At 37.0% G+C, this 23,424-nt stretch overlaps 2 pseudogenes across 1 annotated transcript; both read right to left on the minus strand.

The window, feature by feature from the left end:
- Positions 1-7,482: 7,482 nt before the first annotated feature.
- On the minus strand, positions 7,483-9,906 carry LOC143581734 (UDP-glycosyltransferase 85C2-like; annotated as a pseudogene). The gene is made up of 2 exons (XR_013143877.1): positions 9,383-9,906; positions 7,483-8,471 (listed from the first exon to the last, which is right to left on the minus strand). The product of XR_013143877.1 is annotated as a UDP-glycosyltransferase 85C2-like (transcript).
- A 1,332-nt stretch (positions 9,907-11,238) lies between these two features.
- Positions 11,239-23,424, minus strand: part of LOC143581728 (UDP-glycosyltransferase 85C2 pseudogene) — a 39,622-nt pseudogene continuing 27,436 nt past the window's right edge.

The following is a 23,424-nucleotide window of genomic DNA, read 5'->3' on the forward strand; positions in this document are numbered from 1 at the left end:
TCAAGTAGACCTAAGTGTGCTGCTAATCTAAATAGATGTAAGGTGATAGATTACTGATAGGTCTTTGTTGATTAAGATTGCTAGATTTAGTTCTTCGTAAGGAGTCCGTCTAGGTTTGACTTGTCAACTTTGCCTATCGAGTCAATTGAATTTACTAAACTGCCTTTGATTTCCGCATTGTAAGGGATGATTTCATATAAAGATACTCGTTCATAATTAATTAGGTAACCGTAAGGGAGTCTAATATTTAAAACTTGTGGGCTTAAAAACTCATTAGAAACTCATAGGTGTCTTCTTAAGAATGGTCAAGGGTCTTGTTCGGGTTTTCTCTTAAGTGTCTATTTTATGATTCCAGTTCCATAACAAGTATTTACCGATTAACTGATAACTGCAACTTGTGGGATTCCAGCCTAGGTGGTTTTTCATCATCATTTGAATCAGTCAAACTAAATTATCTAATTTACTTGTCTTTTCTTAATTAGCTTTAATAATAGGTTAATCTTAGTATTTTAGTAAGCAAAACCCCCTCAAATAATAAAAATAAATAGTCGTGTCAGTTAGTCGAGTCTATAGCTAGTTAACATAATTAAAAGAGTCTCCCGGGTTCGATTTCCAGGTTTACTTAGCTTTACTAGAGTCGATCGGTTCAGTTGTCAGTTAGTAATTTAGTCGAGTTTTAAAGAGTCTATGGTATTACTTAGTGTCTATTTTAAGTTAAATTAGTTAATAATTATTAAACTACTTTTAACACATCATGTTTTTGGCGTCGTTGCCATGGACTCTTGGCGATTGCGTTTATTAGCTTTAATTATACTTACTTGCTACATCCGTGCTATTTTTTTGTTTTTTTATAAGTCGTAGGAGTCTAATTTTAAGTTTATTTTATTTTATTTTTATTTTTAAGTGTTTTGTAGAGTCTAATCATTTAGTCTTGTGTGTTTTTTAGGTTTATGCCACATCTTCGATCACAATGACCACCACCGAAAAATCTTGGACCTACTTCTTTGAAGTCCAAGTCTAGTTCGTCTTTAGTTTCAGATTCACCAAAAAGCTTCTCCGCCATTCAGTCCTAGAATTATTCCAGATAATCAAATGGACGACAACAACTTAACTGTTTACCAGCAAGCCTTTGATGGTTTCACCGGAAACCACTCGCCCATCATCATTCCCATGATCAATAACCCGAACTCAAGGCAGATTCCATCCTATATCATGGTCGTTCTTACCCAAAATAACCAGTTTCATGGGCGTGAAGATGAAGATGCACCAGCACACATTGACCATCTCAGCCGTATTCTCAAGACTTTTAATTTGCTAGGTGCTACTGAAGATGCTATATTCTTACACTTGTTTCTGTTTTCACTTGCGAGACGGGCAACCACTTGGCTCAATTCGCAACTAGCAGGGCATTCGCCACTTAGGAGGCGCTTCGTTAAGCATTTATTAAGAAATATTTTCCACCAGCCAAAGCATCGTGATCAAATAAACTCCTTTCACATGGAGCCGGATAAACTTTATTATTAGGCATGGGAATGTTTCCAGAATTTATTATCTCGTTGTTCGCAGCACGGTCACACTCCATGGGCTCTTGTTGAGAAGTTTTACAATGGGTTAAATTATGAAACTCAAGCTTGTTTCGACACAGATGCGGGAGGTAATCTGATGGATAGGAAGAATGTCATCGAATGTAATGAAATGTTTGAAAGTTGTGCCCAATAAGAGTATGAGAAAAAGCCACTTTATGGGAATTCCACTCCCGTCACCAGTACACTCTCATCCACTCGAGGTGTACACCAGGTTAATCTGGACACTAGTGTGGCTGCTACTTTGGAAAGCCTAACCCGTGAGAGGAGAGAACTCAAAGCTAGGGCGGATAAGTGTGAGTTGTGTAGAGAACCGCATGGTACGTTAGATTTTCCATTGATGAGTTAGGAGCAAGTAGAGTTCAAAGGAGGGCATAGTAGGGTTCCTAATGAGTTTAATGAAAATAATAACTCAAACTATAACAACTATAAAAACAATAATTATACCTCTAATTGGTGTTCCTTCGTTGAACCCCCTTGTTTCCAGTTAAATCTAAATCCTAACCGTGGGCAGGATCAGTCATTTAGTGGGGATCAGAATAGTCAAGGACTAAATAATGGGCAGGATTTGAGTGTTTAATGGGGAGACTAAAGAAGATCATGAAGCAGATACTTGTTAGAGATCAGGACAATCAGAAAAAATTCTCCGATAATGATTTGCTTTTAAGGAATTACCAGACCGCACTCTTAGATCTTTAGAGATCTATAGGTGATATAGCTCGATGTTAAGATGAGAGAATCCTCGGTTAGTTTTCAGGAAATGCCATCTCTACTCGTAGTGGTAGGGTTTTAGGTCCCGGGAGAGAGGTTGAGGTATAGGAAGAGGATGAGTCGGTAGATGAGGAGATAGTAATGGAGACTCCGGGGAGGGTGCAACCTAGGCTAGGCCCAGCAAGTACGCACCTGGTGAGCCGATAGTAGAAGGAAATGTAGAGAAGAAACCGAGAGATGTTAGGCCGTCACCGATTATAGATCATGCTCGTGTCCCCTATCCAGCCCGTCTTAAGAATCAGAAATTCACTAGAGAGTTCGAACACTTCTTAGACATGTTTGGCAACTTAAGATTAATCTTCCTTTTATCGAGGCTCTCCATCATATGCCGAAATATGCCAAGTTTTTTAAGGATCTTCTTAAACGTAAGGAAAGTCCGGAGGAGCTTTCGACCGTTCCACTGAACAGAGTGTGTTTTGCGGTAGTTCTCAATAAGCTACCGGAAAAATTACCCGATCCTGGCGTTTTCACTATTCCATGCTTATTCGTTAGGGGCACCACGTGCCAAGCGTTAGCAGATCTGGGAGCAAGCATAAACCTAATGCCTTATTCATTGTATGAGAAGCTAAACCTAAGAGAACTTACCCCCACCCATATGTAGTTGTCCTTAGCCGACCGCTCGGTAAAGTACCCTAGGGGAATCATAGAAATGTTCTCGTTAAAGTCGATAATTTCTTTTTCCCCGTTGATTTTGTTGTTCTTGGTATAGAGGCCAACTAAAGAGTTCCTATCATTTTAGGTCGTTCATTCTTCCGTACTGCTAGGGCACTCAACGATGTTTTTAAAGGAAAGATCACTCTTAGAGCCGACGAAGATATATAGTGTCACATATATTGCTAAATCCATGAGACTGGTCAAGACGGTCTCATTGATCCATGTTATCCGGTTTACTCGATACATTCTATTATTCCGGGCATGGAGCAATGTTTTGATCACTTCCGTTCCGTCAAAGTTAGTACAGAGGATGAACGAGAGGTCACGCGTTCTCGAGTGATGGTGGAGTATGATACAAAGAATGGTGGTGGTAAGCGAAAGTTTGAGGAGGTTCGAGAGTTTTCTTGGGGCTTAAAACATGCCATTCGGTCCAAAAATAACCGATTTTGCATTAAAATACGAAGTAGGAGTTAAAATAACAAAGAAATCTTGTGTAGGTGCTTGGTCGCTCCATGCGGCCACCTCACCCTTCTTGACTGCGGACGTGGTGTGGTCAAGGGGTGGGGTGTTTTGCTTTTTGGTAGATTTAGTCCTTGTGCTTTATAAGATGTTATTTTTTGGCATTTTAGAGTTTTTAAGCACTACATTACTAGTTTGAATAACATAAAAGGTATGAAATGAAAATACATCTATAAACACTTATAAATGCATGATGTTATTAACGATAAAGATCCGAAATACATTCGTAAATCGATAAAACAAATACGAATAAGTTACAAAAGATTCAAAATGTTACAAAATTTTCCCAAGCTGACCTAGCAACTTGACCCTAGCCAGGGGCTCTGCCCCTTGGACCCTGCTAAGGGCTGCCACCCCTAGAACCCCGCTACCAGGGCGCTGCCCTCATACCCCCGTTCGTAAAGGTTTCGCTAACCAAGAAGTATGAGACAGTTAGAACTAGTCAATTGATACTTATAGTTGTTACACAGTTAGCCGTACATAGCTAAGGAAGTGAATTACAGTTAACTCAGAAAGAAACTGGACTCATGTGAGTTTCTAGCCCCTTCTCTATCATGTTTTTCGGGGATGTGTGCATACTCCTATGTGATTAGTTAATATACTTTCCTTAAGTGGTAAATGTATGTTGTATGAATGACTTATAAATGATATATGAATGTTGAACGAATGTAGAAAGAGCTAGGATTATATGTATGTAGATATATATATATATATGTGTGTGTGTGTGTGTGTGTGTGTGTGTGTGTGTGTGTGTGTGAATATATATAATATATACAAAGGTAAGGTATGTATGGTTGTATAGAAGGAAAGGTTGTGGACCCTAATAATATCTGCAAATGTTAAAGGGTTGCAGACCCTAATAATATCTGTGAATGTTAAAGGATTGTAGACCCTAATAATATATGCGAAGGTTATAGGGCGAAAGACTCTTTAAAATATAGAAGTAACTATGTATGTATTAGTAAGCTAAAACGAGAAAGTATGAAAGTTTGAAATAATGAAAGTATAAATGTATGAATGTATATATGTATATATGAAAGGAAAGTAACAGGTTAAGTATATAATATGTGCCTTCGGATGTGTATATGTAAGTATGTGAATGTGAGTATGTTGCCTGACTAACTAGAACTCACTCAGTGTAGCTAACTTTTAGTATGCACGCAGGCAAATAGAATGAAGGAGTTTGCCTGAGAGGGACGCATGGCACTGGGTGAAGACTAGGCATCTGAAGAGAAAGAATGTTATAATGTTTCCTTATATTACGTTTGATTTGTTAAGACAAGTGGATGTTTATTAAGACAAAATTTGAATGTTTTGTAATATATTGTTGAAGTTTTAATATTCCGCGAAGAGTTTTAATTCACTCTGATACTTAGAACTGTGCTTATGAGTAAATCCAACATCCAATGTAAGGCACCGGGATCGGGGCCTTACATATCCTTATAGATGGGTTAGGCCAGCATATGTCTCCAGCGGAGTATCGTACTATCTTTAAGTATCCCCTCGTGATTCCTCTATTCCCAGTTAATGAGATATGTCCTATTTGTCATAAGGCGTGTTTAGACTCGTATGAGGAGCGTGCGGTGAATTGTAAAGAGCTACCAGGGTTCAAGTACCGACATGATCTGGTTAGGGATGTGCTCTTTAACATATTCAGGCGGGCCGGAATTTCTGTTAAGAAATAAACACCTGTGAATTTCTGACTGGCCTGTCGGAGGGAAGATCATCTCTTTGACCGGCTGACATTTTGGTGTTTGGATGGATATGAGGAAAACATGTGTATGTGGATTTAAAAAGGATTTTCCCTTTAGTGGGCTTAGAGAGTAGTGATTTCACAGTCGGTCAAGTTGTTTTAAAAGCTGCTTCAGGCAATGTGACTAAACATGAGAAGACGTGTCTTGTCAACTAATATGTATTTATTCCTTTTACTTTTGACACTTTTGGTTTCCTCATGTCTGAAGCTATGGATTTACTAACCCGAGTTCAACGGGTCATGCAAAATAATGTTATGACTCCAAGATCAGCGAATGTGGTTTTTAAAATATTGGGTTTTGCAATTCAAAAGGAGGTGGCGGTACAGCTTGTTGTCTACTTGCCTTCTGTTTCGATGTAATCACTACCTTGCTTATTACAATTAGGTTTAATGCAAAAGTAATTCTCTTCTTTGCTAACTTATATATTTGAATGAACTAGTTTTAAGAAAAACAAACCATATCAAGCAACTTGGTTTAATTCCTGTTGAGTGTTTCTTTTGCCTGTCATTGTGATCAAATTCATTATAGCGGTTTTAAGGTGATAGGAGTGTTGGACTACGAACCACCACTAAATGACGATCGTAGATACAAGTCAGGACATTTACAGCCAAAATATGAACAAACAAATCAAATTAACTAATTACTCCAGAAAAAAATCTAGAATTATATAATAATAAAAGTTAATAAACAAATGTACAAAGTGTTTTTTATGACACTTAATTGTAATTTTAGTGGTGCTGGTGGCAGCTTTAGAGGACAAAGGATTAATGATTAGTCATTTTAAAACCAAGTACCTCTATTATGCTTTCAGCTGTGTCAATGAAGGGGACTCTCATATCATCATTAGGGGTCAAGTGGTTCTACATGCAATTAAATTCAAACATTTAGGTTCCGTTTGTAGAAAGGGATTGGGAGATGGATAGTGATGTAGCCCACCGCATTCATGTTGGTTGGTGTAGATGGAGGGCGGCCACTAGTATATTGTGAGATAGGAGGTTCACAACTAATTTAAAGGGAAATTTATTTAAGGTTGCAATTAGACCTACTATGTTGTATGGGGTAGACTGTTAGGCCATCAAGAAAGAACAGGCGCATAAGTTGGAGGTAGCAGAGATTAGGATGTTGAGGTAGATGTGTGGGCACACAAGGTTGGATGGGATAAAAAAAATAAGGTTTTCAAATAAATACTAGGAGTGCTTGTTATATTAGATAAGATAAAGGATGAGAGATTAGGATGATTTGAGCATGTGAAGAGCAGGCAGATAATGACGCCATTTAGGGCAATAGAAACTCAATGTAGAGGGTAAAACGAGTAGAAGGAAACTAAAATTGACTTGGGACGAGAGAATTAGGCATGAATTTCTAGAGTTGCACCTCTCTGAGGAGATGATCCATGACAGAAGTTCATAGAGACGTAAAATTAAGGTTAGTGATTTTTAAAGGATGACACTCTTATATCTTGTTTTTGTCTCAGGCCTTAGATTAAACTGCATCATATGTGGACTTCGCATGTGATTGTCCGCATGTATGTGTGCTTATATGTTTCTAGGATGTTATATGTATTTATTTGTAGTTTACTATTTCACTTTGAAATCATTCGTTTTGATATTGGTACAAGTACGTACGTTTGTATGTTTGTATGTTGTTTATTTTGGAGTCGAGGGTTTCTATATAAGCTGTCTCTCTATCCTTATGGACAAAAGTAAGGTTTGTTAACATCTCACCCTTCACAAATTCTATCAATAGCTTTTGTAATTTATGGAATTTACTATGTACTTTTTTTACTTAATTATAACAAAACGGTATTAATATTTTTCTTATTATGTTTTCAAACTATATTTATGGTGTGCGTGTCAATTATAATTTATTATTGAATATATCTACCCCTGATTTTATTTCAATTTTACTCACATGGATTATTATAATATGCAAAATTAGAAAGCAAACATTTATAGTGAACATCGAGTAGAAATCAAGCGTAAACCTATAACGAGTAAGCAAATGCGATTTTACTTAATGGAGAAAATGAAATTTAAGAGTATCATTGATTTGATTATCGACTGATACGAATCATCATCGGTCAAATAGGTTATAGTTTGGATTATCAAAATCCGATTAACCTAATACACGTTCCAAAATGTATTAATTAACATTTAGCACACATGTGGTACTCACACAATTCAAAGTTCAACACCAAAAAATACTCTTTGTTGTGAAATGATGAAGCATAATGGAATAAAATCTAGTTACCTGACAACATAACTAATTCCTCCACAAGGTTCTTTAAATTCAAAGACGATGAACCGTTGGGGCCCGTTGCTGCACGAGCCTTTTCCTGCCACTCTCTAGCTTTAATCCTTAATCCGTCACCTCCATCTCCCATCAATTGTTGAACAAGATTTTTTACTTCCTCCCTTTTCACCTCAGTTCCCATTTCCAATCCAACCTCCCACTCCTTGCATATATATCTACAATTGGTCCATTGGTCCCACATGTATGGCCAACATATCATCGGCACCCCAGCTGACAAGCTCTCAATGGTGGATCCCCACCCACAATGAGTCAAGAACCCGCCAACCGAAGGATGGTTAAGTACCTTTTTCCTGTGGACACCAACTTGATATAAAACCTCTCGTTTTTACATGTTTCTCAAACTCTGGGGGCAATACTGCGGATTCACCTAGCACTAAATCGGATCTAATTATCCAAAGGAAATAGTGGTTACTATTCGTAAGTCCCCAACCGAATTCAATAACATCTTGTATCGACATCATTGTAAAACTCCCAAAGTTCACATAAATCACGGAGTTTGGTTCCTTGGATTGTAGCCATTCCAGACACTCGGGTTCTTCTTTCCACAAGCTATATGCGTTAAAATTCGATATTCCAATTTGTTTTTCTTCTTTGGGTATCTGATTAAGAAGTAACTGCATTGGTCCAACCGTGTAAACTTTAGGAAACATGGATGAGAGAGCACCCACAATATTAGCCTCTAAAGCGTCGAAAGTGTGGAATATATTGTGCGAAACATTGTGAGATTTTTGTGTAGCATTAATGCAAAACGTAAATTGCTTGTCATCTGGATCTGTGGTCCGGATGATGCTGTTAAAATCTTTTAGTCGGACTTCTTTCATTCCGGGGATCCAATCAACGATGGTGTCTAAGTACCCGTTGTTCAAGCAAGTCTCATCTGTGTATATGAACAGCTAGTACCATTACAATTTGTACATATAAATAGAAGGTGAATATTGTTGTAGGATAACCGAGTAAAGAGAAGCTAGGACTCATTAGTAGGATAACCATTTTTATATTGTCTAAGAATGCTAAGAAATGCTTAGAAGAGAGGTGAGATGAGTGTATTATGTATAGTTTTTGTCATGTGTGTTTCGTGGTGTTTTCAACTGTCTTCCGGAACCACATCTCCCCTATTTGTAATAACTTTTTTAAAAAGTAGGGTTAATTTGAAGGTTTGTAATGCCATTTTTTTTCAAGATGCTTGACAAACGAGCATGGCAACGACTTTGAAGTACTCTTCAAATTTTGAATTTCTTTTTTTTGTTTTTTTTATTTTTCATTTTACATTCAAAATATATTTAAATATCTAGTATTTTATTAAAAATTTGAATATATATATTTTTTTTCTTATTACGTTATAATTTTATATTTTTTAAGTTTTCGGAAAATATCAAAATTCATGTATTGATTTTTAATAAAATTTATATTGAACTGTAGAAGAAGAATAAACGTAACAATTTTTAACTCCTTTAAATAAGATTAATTACTACATATTATTAGAGAAAAATTAAATATATGCTAGAAGGAAATTTTAAGAAAAAATAAATTCAAAATCTGTCAGGTAAAAACTAAAACGTTACAAATTAATCTACTTTGAAGGGAAAAATAGTTCTATTTATAGACTTTTAGGTCAACGAAGAGGGTGGCTTTCAAATAATATATATAGGCCTAAACCAAATTAAATATAATTAGGAGCTAGGTTATTAACTTGTTATTGTACTGATTATTGAATTTAATTTGCCATTTGAACTTGTCTAATTTATTTGGAACAAAATTGCAATATGCAACAAACATAAAAAAGCATACCTTTAAGTGGTGCAAGTCCTTTCTCTACAAGCGATTTGACTTGGTAAATACACATGAAGCCACATGCAGAAAACGTCCAGTAGAGCATGATGGGGATTCCAAGTTGTTGGGCAGCATCAAAGGTGAAAGCCGACATGAAGCCATCGGAGATGATACAAGTCGGAGGAGTTGGAAGTTTAGTGGCCAAATCAAGAAAAGGAGCTAAGAAAGTGGTTTCAACATGCTGCAGGATTAGTCCTGAGCCGTCGTCATCTTCAGATACACGAGGAATGCCGTCAGGAATAGTTTCAAATCTGAAACCAGGCGAGCCGTCGAGGCAGTGGAGACCGCTAGAATTGAGCATACGCTTGTGGATGTGCTCGGTGTTAACGAAGGTTATTTCGAGTCCCTTGTGGTGGAGAACTTGTGCTAGTTTCAGCATAGCCTTCATGTGACTTTGTGCTGGTAGTGGGATAAAGATAACATGAGGCTTTTTTTCTGTGGTGTCCATTTTGTAAGTACGTTTTCAAAGAAGGTTGATGCTTATATATGGTCTTCGTAGACGGCTAGTAATAGGAATTAAGATATGTAAATGATGACTCATTGGTTTAAAAGTTTGTTGCTTGTCTTTCTATTTCGGATTTGATACCATGTCGTTACATTGGTGGCTGTTGTGATTAACTTTTGACGTTTTTAAATTATGATTATATATGGGTGCTGACTACGTATTCCACAAGCAGGAAAATAATAATGATAATAATAAATTCATGCACTTGTTTTTTACCAAAGTAACCATGACCTTTATCATAATTCTAAGAAAAGGTCTCAACCAATTAATGACACTATATGCCAAACCGCAGTGGATTAAATCTGTTAGGCCGTGCCGTCCTCAATTATAAAAGGTTCTTATGGCTCTTTTTTTATTTTATTTATTTTTTAATATTTACCCTTTATGCTTACGATACTTTATATCATGCATATTTATGTAACTCTTATAAGTTTGTTGTTACTACTTTTACTATTATCAATGTTATATGATTATCATTGTCATTAGTTAGCAATATCATCATGGTCTTTATTGATCATATTGTTACAATTATTACTATTGAGCTTATTAAAATTATTATAAATTTTGTGGGTTCTTCGGACCGAGATGCATAAATGAAAGTATATTTGGCTCGAGTTTGAAGAGATATAATTTACGGTGAAATTGTTAATTATTTTTTTCCTAGGTTTTCTAATAGGTTTTCCAAAGTTAGAAATGGTTTCGTACATTGGTTGATGTAATTTTGGTGGTTGTCCCTTTTTATTGTCTCGCTAATGGGTTTAACATAAGTCCAATTGTTTAAAGAAACATATTATAAATTTTCTGACTATTATCATATTGAGACATTTATTTAATACTTAAAATGAATATCTTTGTAGTCGAGATTTTCTTATCAACCACAAAAAATACAAGTTTTTTTACTTTGTATTTGGTGTTGACTCTACTGGTCATAAAATGAATAATTTACGGTATTTTGTCTATGTGACACAGTGTGATTGATAATAGATGGTGACATTAGCACAGCCATGCACATAGATCCCTCATGGATCTAGTATGCTACATGATAAAGGATTTGTGCGCAAGAAGAATGAGCATGTTGCCTTAGCTAGGGTAGAAATTTGTAAACATGTGCTGATCACCAGTTGCTAAAAAGGTAATTTTTAAAAGTCAATGTTATTTCAAAAATGTTGACGGTCAAAATGACTATATGTAAAAGTTCAAATGGTAGAAAATATATTCTTTTCTGGTGAAATGATGAAATATGGCTGAATAACATCTTAAAGGACCAGCTCGTGAAACAAAAGTAGGAATACATGCACCATATTACAAATTAAAAATTTATCTCAAATCCAACATGAACCCTGGGGAGTTTGGAGGTATTTTTGTTCCTTGACAACATAATCATTTCCTCCACAAGGTTGTTTACATTTAAGGACGATGAACCGTTAGGGGCCGTTGCTGCATAAGCCTTTTCTTGCCACTCTTTGGCTTTGATTCTCATTTTGTCACTTCCATCTCCCATCAGTTCTTGGACAAGATTTTTAACTTCCTCCCTTTTCACCTCTGTTCCCATTTCCAATCCAACCTCCCATTCTTTGCATATATCTACAGTTGGTCATTTGGTCCCACAAGTACGACCAACATATCATTGGCATCCCAGCCGACAAGCTCTCGATGGTGGATCCCCACCCACAGTGAGTCAAGAACCCTCCAACTGAAGGATGGTTTAATACTTTCTCCTGTGGACACCAGCTTGCTATAAAACCTCTCTTTTTTACATGCTCCTCAAATTCTAGAGGCAATACTGCGGATTCACCTACCACCAAATCAGGTCTAATTATCCAAAGGAAATAGTGGTCGCTATTTGTAAGTCCCCAACCGAATTCAATAACATCTTGTAAAGCCATCACTGTATGACTCCCAAAGTTTACATAAATCACAGAGTTTGTTTCCTTGGATTGGAGCCATTGCAAACAGTTAGGGTCTTCTTCCCACAAGCTGTATGCATTGAAATTTAACATTTCAGATTGTTTTTATTCTTTAGATATCTGATTAAGAAGTAGTTGCATTGGTCCAACTGTGTATACTTTGGGAAACATGGACAAGAGAGCATCGACAATACCAGCCTCCAAAACTTCGAAAGTGTGAAAGATATTGTGTGAAACATTTTGGGATTTTTGTGTAGCGTTGATACAAAATGTAAATTCTTTGTTGTTCGGGTCTGTGGTCCGAATGATGCTGTTAAAATCCTTTAGACGGATTTGTTCCATTCCGGGGATACAATCAACGATGGTATCTAGATACCCATTGGTCAAGAAACTCTCATCTGGATACGTTAATGATTGTTAGTATTTACCTTTTGTACATAAAGAGAAGTGAATATTTTAGTAGACTATAGTGACATATATATAACAAATGAGTGGGAGGGTAAGGTTAAAATAAAAATTCACTTGAGTTGTGAAAACTTTAGAAACCCATTTTCAATCATATGTTTTTAATTAAAGTTTAAATCTTGTGCTCAACAATTAAAGTGAATAAAAATGTAAATATACATATAACTTTTTCTCTCTCCAGAAAACATATATAAAAATTAGTAAAAAAATGTTAAAAAATAGCAAAACAATTTTTCTTTTAGTTTTCGATATTTCGTATTAAATGTTACAACATATATTACGTGTGGAAAAAAACGATGTTACATAGGGTTTTCATGGGTTTTCATTCTATACTTCCCCATGAGTAGGAATATGAAAAACTAGAATCATAGTAAACTTAGAGGTTGTGAACCGTTCAAAAAACATGAAAAAGTAAACCATTAAGTGGTGCAAGTCCTTTCTCTATAAGCGATTTGTTAAACCTCATTTTGTTAATATTAGTCTTTTGTATTGAATGCATTTATTTCTCTTGAAGTTTAATAGTTTATTTTGTATGTAATGGCCCAAGGGAAATAGTCCAAGGGAAAAACTTGTAATCAAGCCCATTGGGCATTATGGAAATAAAGAAATCTCTCATGCATGCTTCTCTATAAATAGGGAGCATGCCATGAGAAGTACTTCCTTTTGCCAAAAATTCTATCTTATCTACATACTTACTCTCTAGCCTTCACTCTCTCACTCTAACTTTCTATATCCGAAAATAAACTCTCAAGATCCGAGACCACTTAGGTGACTTAGTGTGATTTCCGCTAGCAAAAGTTTGGTTGATCCAAATATTGTTGTTAGATCCACCCGCGTAGGGACCTATGATTGGTATTAGAGTTTTGGCTCACTAGTTGAGGGTTTTTGGATCACAACCTTTGATTTTAATCTTGAGAATACAAAAGAAGTGTTCTTGCAAAGAAAGTTCACAAAAACCACAAAAAGAAGAAAAATACAAAAAGAATCGGGCAAAATCTTCATAATATGTCTTAGAATGTGTTCTTGGTGAAAAACAACCGTGTTCTAGCTTTAGATCCAAAATGTTTGGGGTTTAAAAGTGTTAAAGATTGGTGTTTACGAGTTTGAAAAGTGTTAAAATTAACAAGTCAAAATTTTTGCTTCTCACGGCATGAAAATCAGTGTACCAACCTTTGACCTAGTACTGACAAGTTAGGTGGAACAAATCCCAAGAAAGATTTCTTCTAGAAAATCATAACTTTTTCGCTTTGCCTACTTTTTCGCTTCACTTACTTTTCGCTTCGCACAGTTTTTCGCTTCGCTTGAAACAAGTTTTTCGCTTCGCTTGAAAAACTTTTTCGCACGAAAAAGTTGTCTGTATTGATTTTTGAGCTGTCTGAAGATTATTAAGTGTTTGAGACTACTAAGACTATGGCTAGCACTAATTCTGAGTTATTGAAGGGGTATTTGTTGTTGGAAAACCAAGTGGGAACACCTCAAAAACCTCCAAAATTCATGACCTTAGAAGATAATTTTGCCAACTTCAAATGGAGGTTCATGAATTTTATCTCATTGACTGATTCTGACTTAATGAGATGCTTTGTACAAGGTCCTCATGTTCCCGTGACTGTAACTCAGGCTGGGGAACAACTAAAAACTCCTGAAAATTATGACGATAATGATAGGACCTTTGTGGAGCAAGACAAGAAGGCATATCATACTTTAACAGTTTGCCTTTCAAATGAGATTACTGAGACCCTACAAGAACATACAACTACCAAGGGTTTAAGGGATGCTCTTGTTGAGAAGGCGGAGGGAAATGCTGAAATTAGGGAAAACAAGAAAGCCCTATTAAAAGAAGAATTCAACATGTTCAATCATCGTCAAGGTGAAAATGTGTTGGATTTGGTAAAGAGGTTTGAGAAGTTAATGGTAAGAGTCAGAGCTGCAAGTGTCAACATCACCAACTCTGAAGTCAATCACAAGTTGATAAACTCTCTGCCATACAGCTGGAGTACCAACACAATTACAATCAAGAGAACCACAAATTTGAATGCCATGACAAACTCCGATTTGATCTCAGCCATCAGTCATTTGAAATGGACGAGCATATGAGAATGAACAATCATCTGAGTCCTCTGAATCAAGCTGGGATGAGCACTGCATCAACAATTCCAACCGCTTTCATAAGCAAAACCCAGCAGAATGTGTACCTCATGAACACTCCGAAGTACTCCTCAAGTGTTCCTCCACAAACCACTGCCTTTATCTCAACAGGAAGTCAATCTGGATCATCTAAGCCTAGCTCATTTCAAAAGGTAGTTGACTGTGCGGTTGAACAAGCCTTAAAAGCTCATGGGGTTTCTTCATCCTCAAAATCCCAACCAAGAAAACCTTCAAGCTACTGTGAAGCTTTCCCGTTGCTGAATGATTCCAATGTCAATAGTTCAGGTTTTCTATCAAGCCATGAAGAGTTGTTGCAAGGAAATCTATTGCCACCAAAATTTAAGATTGGGGATATGAGAGATATTAATCAAAAGGATCTTGATAAGATGAATATCAAGTACCAAATGTCAATGGCCGTGCAAAGAGCTACAAAATTCATGAAGATGTATGGAAAAGACAGCTTCAAGGATTCAGACAGGAAGAGGATCGGGTTTGACAAGTCAAAGCTACGATGCTACAACTGCGGTGAAATGGGTCACTTTTCGTGAGAATGCACGAATCCGTCAAAGCCAGCAAATGACATTCGTGTGACTGAGGTGACTGAGGAAGAAAACAGTAAAGCTGCCGAAAAGAGGCATGAGATGCAGAAGCCTAGCAGCTCAACTCAAAGAATTGGGAATCATCCACACAAGGGCAATTCAAGTACAAACACAAAGGCCATTGTCTCCCAAATGGAGGTCCAAGTTGGTGTGGATTGGGATGATCAATTTCAAGAGCTGCAGAATCCTCTCAACATGGTAGGCATGGCCTTCACCTCAAACAATGAAGCATCCTCATCCACAGCTGCAAGTTCTGATGAATCACCCATTAAGAAGGTAAATCACAATCTTTGCTCTCAAGCTTGCATAAATAAGGTTACGCATTATAGATATCTTTAGGACGAAGTTTTTAAAGAAAATGCAAAACTTCGTCAATTAAATGCTGAATATGTTAAAGCCGACAGGATTTATGTTGAAAAGATAAAAACTCACCATGATGATGTAGCAAATCTTAAACTTAAAAATTTTTTTAAGGAGCAAGATGTCATCTATTATAAAAATATAATTAATGAGTTAAAAGATGAAATTGAAAAATTGAAACTTGATGCTTCTGATAAAAGAGAAAAGGAAAAACAAGTTGAAAGATTTGAAGCATCATCTAAGCAATTGGATGATATTATCGGAGCACAAAGAAGTACTAACGTTAAATCGGGGCTAGGATATGATTATTCAGCGGTGCCTCCACCAATGAATGATAATTATACTAGTTTGCCCCACTTTAGCTATAATACTTCTCCTGATGAAGAAATGGCATATGGAATTGGTAAACTACCAAAACCAGTGAAATTTGTTTCTGCTGCCTCTCCATCGGCTACTCCAATTCCATCATCTGATAAGTCTAACGTTAACGTGTCTTGTGTAGAAGGTGATGTAAGTGGTGATTATGGGAAGGTTAACCAGGGTTGTAAGCCAAAAGGAGAGTTAGAACCCCGTTTTAAGTCTTGTGTGGGTCTAACAAAAAAGATTAACAATCCTGTCTGTAATAAAGTGTGTGAGTCAATGTTAGGAAGCTTAATGTCATGATCAAAAGTTGTATTTGTGAAACTTCTAGTGATGACAGTTGTACAAATATTTGTAATGAAAGTGAATGCTCTTCTTTTGATTCAGAATGTGAAACTGTTTTTGATGAAACCATTGAAGTCAAGGTTAATGAACAGACTAGTCAGAGTTTCTCATCAACTGATCATAATGTTGAGAACTTAGTAAAAGAGAAATTAAGTTTTGTAAATGAAAAACCAAGCACTTCCTGTAAATATGTACCACCAAAGAAAACTTCATTTTCTCAAAATACTTCATATAACAACAGTTCTCAATATTATGATCAGTTCGATAGTGCTTATTACTATTCTCAACAAAAACCGAGGCATTCAAATTATTTTGCTTCAACATTTTCAAATGTTCATCATTATCAGACAGATACAGGTTACAGACGTGTTAACCATACTACATCACCTTATCCCACGTATCTCAGTGATCAAGATATCTATAACTGCAATCAAAGAAAATGTTGTTTTGTTTGCGGCAATCCATCTCATCTTGCAAGACATTGCAAGAACTGGCATAAGCAACAAAGAGACTTCAACAGTAAGTTTGGTCAGACATTTCCTAAGTTTCCTGCTCAAACTAAGAAAATGCCTAACCAAACTCACACTTCAGCCAGTGAGACGGATTTTAGACCCAAAAGAACTGACAAACCCAAGAAACCTTTCTGGCTAACCCAAAGAGAAAGGAAGCGGTTAGCGAAGGGGTCTGAAGCTGAAAAGACCAAGAACCACTCAAAATTTTTCACAAAGGCTAATCAAGAAGATTTTGTGGTTATGCCTAAACCAAAACGAAGGAAATCCAGAAAACCGTTTCAAAACCGAGGGAATCATAATTCAAGTTCCTCAAGGGATTGCTTTTCAGATTCTGATTCACCAAAAGATTACATTTTTAGAAATTGTAAAATTAAACTTGGTGATTTTGTGTTTAATTTTCCCGAGACAAGTGCATCTCGGGAAACCCTCCACTAACTGGTTGTTCATGTGTGTAGGGTCAACCTGGAAGGCCTGTCAACAGTATTTGGTACTTAGACAGTGGCTGCACCCGACACATGACAGGAGACGAGTCGCTGTTGTTTTACATCAAACCATTCGACGATGGACATGTCTCCTTTGCCGGTGACATTGGAGGAGAGATAACAAAACAAGGGAAGGTCTCGAATGGTACTTTGACATTCGATGAGGTCAATCTGGTGGAACAGCTCAACCACAACCTGCTCAACGTATCTCAAATTTGTGATAAGAAATTCTCAACCCTATTTACAAAGAATGAATGTCTTATATTGAAACCAGGTTTTTAAGTCCCTGAAGAGTGGATCATGTTGCGTACTCCGAGGCACAACGATGCCTACATTCTAGACATGAGAAGCAATTATTCCATGCGTTCTGCTTCTTGTCTGATGTCCAAGGCCTCGGAGATCGATTCATCTTTATGGCATCGACGTTTGGGTCACGTCAACTTTAAGAACTTGAATAAGTTGGTTAAAGGTGACCATGTGAGGGGTTAACCTGTAAAATCTTTTCACTGTGCTAAAAAATGTTTATCTTGCTCTAAATGCAAACAGCACAAACTCCCTCACAGACCCAAAACCGTCAATTCCATAACCTCCACTCTCCGGTTGTTGCACATGGATCTCTTCGGTCCAATTCAACCAATGGCAATAGGTCGTAGAGCCTATTTTCTGGTTATTACTGATGATTTTTCGCGTTTCAGTTGGACATTTCTGTTAGGGCACAAGGACGAGACATCAAAGTTTTTGCTCAGGTCGTTGTGTTGGTTGAAAATCAAACTGACAAAAAGGTGAAGTGTATCAAAAGTGACAATGGTACAGAATTTTCCAACAATGTGGTGAATGAATTCTGTCACAACAAGGGAATTCTTCATCAACTCAGCACACCTTACACTCCCGAACAAAATGGGGTAGCTGAACGAAGAAACCGTACGTCGGTTGAAGCCGCTCGAACAATGTTGTCATATTCAAAACTACCATTAATTTTCTGGGGTGAAGCCATCAACGCAGCTTGCTTTACCCAGAATCGTGTGCTTCTGAACAAAAGATTGAACAAGACTCCATATGAGGTCTTTTATGGAACGAAGCCAAGGGTAAATTTATTCAGAATGTTTGGATGTCCCGGCACCATACTCCAACCCAATGCTAGAACAACCTCCAAGTTTGCTGAAAAGGCGGATGAGTGCTACTTTGTTGGTTATGCTGCCGACAAATGTGCTTATCGGGGTATACAACAAGAAATCAAAAGTGATCTTGGAGTCTTTCAACATTGATTGGCAAGAATTGAAACCTACCGATGCACACAATGGTCCGGACTGGATGTTTGATTATGAAAGTTTGTTCAAGGAGTTTCGTGGGATGTATGTGACACCCGTTGTACCAATAATTTCCCCTGTTGTTTCTGCACATGTTCAACCTGCTGATGATCAATCAGTTTTGATGCATGCTGTATTGCGAAATCTTGGTGATGTTAACATAGCTGCTCCTACACCCGTACTTAATATACAAGTTGTGGCTAATCCACTGGCCCAGGTTAATGATATGTAGCCCTCTGCCGACACCACCGAAATGGAGGTTGTTGAAGACATCACTGATTCAGATTCTGATTCATATGTGTCAGCCGACAACGATGAAAATGTTCATGTTGAACAAGCAGAGCCACCTCCTACAGAACCAAGTGTGGTGGAATCCGTCCCCACACCTCCCTTAGAAGAAGATAATCAGGGTCCTGCAGTGGAGGTCGATGCATCAAATGTTCAAGTTGATCCCAGTCCAAACGAAGCTTCTGATAACACCAACTCAACCTCTGTTCCAGCCGTCGTGGTGCCATTTTATGACAACCTATGGGAAGTTCCCATTGAACAGGAAAATTTGTTTGATCAGCATGAGGACGCCACTGATTCTCAACCAAGTGCTTCTATCCCTGTGACCACCGTATTTCATCCCTTAGAGAGCCTGACCATCCAGCTTGAGGCAACACCAGTCGAGCATGTCGAGCAAATTCCATAGTTACCGATCCATCGTCGACATCCGACTGAGGACATCATTGGAGATCCATCCGCGGGCATTCAAACACGCAGCACCTCTGGTACAATTAACAGATGTCTTTTTGCCTGTTTTATTTCACAGATTGAGCCCAAGGACTACAAAGTTGCATTGAAAGAGAACTCTTGGGTGGAAGCGATGCAAGAAGAGCTGTTACAGTTCAAGAAGCTGAATGTTTGGAGGCTAATGAAGAAACCAGATCATAAGAAGCCAATTGGAACGAAATGGGTGTTCCGAAATAAGAAAGACGACAAGGGGGTGATCATTAGAAATAAAGCCCGGCTTGTTGTGCAAGGCTTTTGGCAACGTGAAGGTCTTGATTACGATGAAGTCTATGCACCGGTAGCCAGACTAGAAGCAATTCGCATCTTTCTGGCATATACCTCGTATATGAACTTCAAAGTGTATCAAATGGATGTGAAGACTACTTTCTTGTACGGGAAAGTAAAAGAAGAGATCTACGTCTGTCAACCTCCAGGTTTTGAAGATCCAAGTCATCCTGATTACGTTACCGACTTGACAAAGCACTTTATGGTCTTCACCAAGCACCTCGGGCATGGTATGCCACACTGGCCGATCATTTAGTGAAGAATGGATACAAGATAGGAATCGTCGATCAAACTCTCTTTGTCAAGAAGGTCAAGGGTGATTTGATTCTGGTACAAGTTTATGTTGATAATATTATCTTCGGTTCCACGAATGAAGATCTGTGCAAGAATTTCTCTGAGGTTATGCAACAGCGATTTGAAATGAGTTCCTTAGGGGAAATGACTTTCTTCCTGGGCTTACAAGTTGAGCAAAAGAAGGACGAGACTTTAATACACCAAGAAAAATACGTTCACGACATTGTTCAGAAATTTGATTTCAAGGACTCAGCATCTTTCATGACACCAGTCGCTACGCGAACTGTTCTCGCTCCTGATCCGTCGGGAAAACTAGTCAATCAACACCTCTATAGGTCCATGATTGGTTCACTGATGTATCTCACTGCAAGCAGACCGGACATCATGTTCCCTGTTTGTCAATGTGCCAAGTATCAGTCAGACCCAAGAGAATCTCACATGACGGCTGTCAAACGTATTTTCAGATACTTGAAGGGGAGACCACGTTTGGGTCTTTGGTATCCAAAGGAGTCACCCTTGGAACTTCATGCTTACACCGACAGTGATTATGGGGGATACAACTTGGACAGAAAGTCTACTTCGGGTGGATGTCAATTCCTGGGAGATCGGTTGACCTCATGGCAGTGCAAGAAACAAGTCACTGTGTCCACCTCCACAGCAGAAGCCGAGGACATTGCCGCATCCAGCTGCTGCTCTCAAGTGATATGGATCCAGCATCAGCTGCTGGATTACGATTTGAATTTCTTTGACACAACGATCAAATGTGATAATGAGGCGTCCGTTGCAATCGTTAAAAACCCGGTCCAGCACTCAAAGACTAAGCACATCGACATCCGAATACACTTTATTCGTGATTGTTTTGATCATAAACTTGTGAACATAAAAAGGCTCCACACCGATTTTAACTTTGCAGATCTCTTTACCAAAGCTTTTTGTCGTGCCCGACTTTAGTTTCGTTTGAGTAAATTATAACTTTGTTTTAAAATTGTAAATATTTTTCAAATATGTCACAATTTTAGAGGGAGAAAATGAGTTAACTTTATCTCACGAAAAAGATTTTAAATTTACTTTTAGTAAAACAGAAATCAAGTCACTTGACTTAACAAAAAGATTTTAATTTTTATATATAATATTAATTTCATCTTCACTCCTATTTAAGAAAATCTTAAGAAAACTCTAAAAGTGTTATCCCGTTTAGAGGGAGCTCCTTCATAGAGGGAGTCGGTTATTTTAAAATTTTCAATTAAGAATTTGATCTGACCTATTGGAAAGTGATAGTACATTGGTATGTAATTATTCTAACGTGTTAAAAGAGTAGAACAAAAGGCTACAAGGTCATTCATAGATGTGTAGGTAGGCTTGACAAACAAGTAAGTGTTGTGTGATATAAACTTAAACTATTGCCGTTGCTAGTGGCTGTATGTTTAAGAAGCGGTTACATGATTCTGTGAAGTCATATTCACGAAGGCAAAAATGTAACGATACATGTAATACCCAAGTCTCTCTTTACCTGATCACAGTCGTCTTATGAATTAAGTGTCAATTTTTAATTTTTATTTGAGTCAAGAAAAGCCTCATAGAAAGGCCAGAAAAAGAAAAACAAAAGAGTCAAGAAAAGAAAAGAAAAAACAGAAAAACAAAATGAAAAATCAAGAAAAATAGTCTTTTAGGATTTTAATTCTGCTTTATTTCATCATTTATTTTAATTCAAGCCTTGGACTTTCTCTGTTTGTAGTCATACAAGATCTGATTATTAAAGCCCTGAATCTTCTGCTTTATTTTAACTTTTCTAAATCGAGTCAAGTGTGCAAAGCATAAAGTGTAGAGTGCACAAAGTAAAAAGTGTCAAGTATGTTAATAAGAGTACCGTGATCAACTAAGAAAGGTTTAAGTCAAGTTGAGGTGATATGTTAACACAAAATAGGCCCGAGATATGATGGAATCAGTAACATGTCTGATTAAGTGGGGACCACATAAGCACCGTGCCTAATTGAACTTCAAATGTATCACTTTGGCATCAAAACTTACTTGTCAAGTTAAAAAGGTGGACAATATCTGCAGTCAATGATGAACTTGTGTCACAATAATTTCAAAATGGAAACGCGATCTAGGGCTTCGCAAATCAATATGATTCCATGTCGCGATCGTTCTTTGTAAATTAACTAAAGAAAAGATCTATATAAATTAATTCAAATATTATGTTTAACTTCAAAATGTTTTAAATTTTCTTTTGTTTTAGTTTGTTTTGTTTTTGTTTTCTAAAATATTAAGTACTTTTATAGTATAATATTTTAAGTTTTATTTTTAATTTGTATTTTGTTCTATTTTTATTTTTATGTTTTGTTTTTTTTATTATTATTATTGTCTTCGTTTGTTTTGATTTTATGTTTTGTTTTGTCAAAAAAGATCATCAGTGCAAACGTTAACAGTCACGAACCGACAAAAGAAAAATCAAATAAATAAACAAGTGCTCGGATTCGGAGGGAAAATGTTTTTCGGGGATTGAAAATGCAAATATTTTTAAAGATCGAGGACCGAGAGTGTATTTTTAGGTGAATACTCGCGATGTTTTGACCTTATCGCGAGATAGGCTGACCCTATATATAAGGGAAACCAAAAATATCTTGCACTATTCACCAAACACTTTTACTTTTTACTCTCTCTTCTCTCTCATCTTCATCCTTCAAACCCTAATCATCTTCAAATTTTTCAAAGAATCTGGCCCTCATTATCAATTATGTCGTTGAATCCAGATCATGCACCCGTGGTATAACAACTTAAACACCACCATTCTTCCTTTTATCCTATGTTTCTAGGTTCACCGAGGTCGTGGCGACGGTTCATATGAACCGTCGGCCAGATCTAGAAACAAATCTTATTGTTTTTGTTGTTATCTGGGCTTAGGATCACAAATTAGATCTTGGTTTATGCTAATCATCATTAAATAGTTAGCTCATAGGATTGTTTGTAAAGTTTGTAGATCTAGGGTTAGTTCATAGGATCACGGGTTCAATTGACCATGTAAACCAAAGAGTTTTTGGCTCAATCTTTCCAGAAACCTAATTCGTGACTAGGCGACACCAAAGGAAGGAGAAGAAAGCAAAAATTAGACAAGTTAACTTTTCGCAGGAAGGGTTTTTCGCTTCGCATGCCCATGCGAAGCGAAAAGGCATTTTGTTTCACTTCGCATGCCCATGCGAAGCGAAAAGACATTCAGTTTCGCTTCGCATACCCATGCGAAGCGAAATAGCCTTTGTTTAACTTCGCATGCCCATGCGAAGCGAAACTGGACCCAGTGCGAAATTCTCATGTGAAAAAGGAACACTTAGCAAATTTTTCAGAATTTTGAAACTAATGGTACTAGACTGGTTTGGACTTATGGACTGTTTGGACTTTTGAAACATTTTGAACTTTATCTTTGTACATATTAGACTTAGTAACCTATTAACAGACTAAAATCATGCTTTAACTTAGTAAACTAAAATGTAAATTATATCTTAATATTAAATAAGTTTATTAATAACTAAGTTAATTATCTTGTGCACCTTTCAAACTCTTGTTTGTATCTATCTTATTTAATTTCTTACAATTAATGATGATTCTCATATTCTCAACTTCTAATTTCAGGGTCGTAATCAATTTTGTGCCCTTGAGCTTCCA

Source organism: Bidens hawaiensis, unplaced genomic scaffold (assembly GCF_021521415.1).
Source record: "Bidens hawaiensis isolate Kalapana, Puna unplaced genomic scaffold, B.hawaiensis_p1.1 tig00031154_1, whole genome shotgun sequence".
Lineage (NCBI taxonomy): Eukaryota > Viridiplantae > Streptophyta > Magnoliopsida > Asterales > Asteraceae > Bidens > Bidens hawaiensis.